Source organism: Ceratina calcarata, unplaced genomic scaffold (assembly GCF_001652005.2).
Source record: "Ceratina calcarata isolate Rehan_Ccalc_2016 unplaced genomic scaffold, ASM165200v1 scaffold1598, whole genome shotgun sequence".
In the NCBI taxonomy this organism is placed as follows: Eukaryota; Metazoa; Arthropoda; class Insecta; order Hymenoptera; family Apidae; genus Ceratina; species Ceratina calcarata.
In genome coordinates, this window is record NW_017137263.1 from 2,761 (window position 1) to 4,163 (window position 1,403).

A 1,403-nucleotide genomic window follows, 5' to 3' on the forward strand; every position below is an offset into this window, starting at 1 on the left:
CTAATGGATTGCCGGAGGAATGAGAATCGGGTTTGAAATAAAGTAAACTCACGTTTTCCCCAAAAAATACCGAACACCAAATTTATTCCAAGAGAAAACCAAAGTAAAAGCCCGGAATTATTCTAATAACACGAAAAATATTTAATAAGGTAAGGGAGGCCTCCTCGAGACGCGTGGCCGCACGTCTCCGGACCCGTCCTCCAACTATTGCTGCGGGCTGTAACGAGAAAATCCGCAATCGAATTAGCACACGTCGACTCGTGTGTAAAAGTGCTGTTACTAATGTTCTATTCGTAGCAGCGAAGAATCAATGGTAACACACGAGCAGAGAACAGCTCTGTGCCTCGTGACTTGCTCGAGTATTTCGACCGATACCTCGGGTAAACTCGAAATGTTGTATGCACTCTGAGTATCGTCCTCGGTTGCACTTGGATGATGCAGAACGAAACTGCAGTGAGCCTTGCGACGGACACGTCGTACCACGTGGCGCACCAAGATAACTATCAATTTCTTCTCTTAGGAACTCGGTATTACGGCGTTACAAACCGCTTGACCGACGAGCCGTGAATTACAACATTACGTCCATACGGACGCCTGGTTGAACGACTGCCCAGAGAATGATAGCCGGTAGGACGTCACACAGAACGTATGTACCTCTTGGCACTAGTCTTAACTCGGATACAATAGAGAATTGCAGAGCGGGCATCAGCGGTAACGACCCGCGCAAAGAAGCTGCTCCTTACATGACGTCTCACAGAGATCCGACTTTCCAAGTACGGACTCGTAAGGAGAGCGAACTCTATCCAAGCACAGAAAACGATCGAGTGATTCTCTCCGAAGGAAACACCTTCGAGAATCAATTGGGGAAGAGGAGAATCGTGAGAGACCTACGTCTCTGGTCAAACGTCGTCGAATTAAAACCGAATGACAGACCGGCTGAGCTACCTTAGTCTCACGATAAACTGAAATTCCGTGTGCGAAAGGACGGAATTATTCGACGTCTTAATATAGCGCGATTCGGAACGTACAATTCAGCGGAAATACTTCCGCTGCACGAATATCCCCTAGTCGAGCAATACAGGCTTGACCGCCGTAAATTGCGTGCCAAATTGCGAAAGAGTAACTATCCTGTAAATAGCATAAAAATACCGAATTATTTCCAATTCGGGTTAGGGAACTCCCTATGCAGCTTACAGCTGCTCTAATTCGTATCGCAGACGACGTCTGCACGGCGAATAGCGGATTAAATAAATTCTCAGAAACTTCCTTCGAATTCGAGGTATCGACGCTCATCGGTCGACACACCGTTTTGGAATAATAAGAAACCGCGGCACACGTATCATTGCCGATAAGCGGCTCTCTCTCTAAACTATACGCTACTCTCTCGTACTCATGCTCCGGGC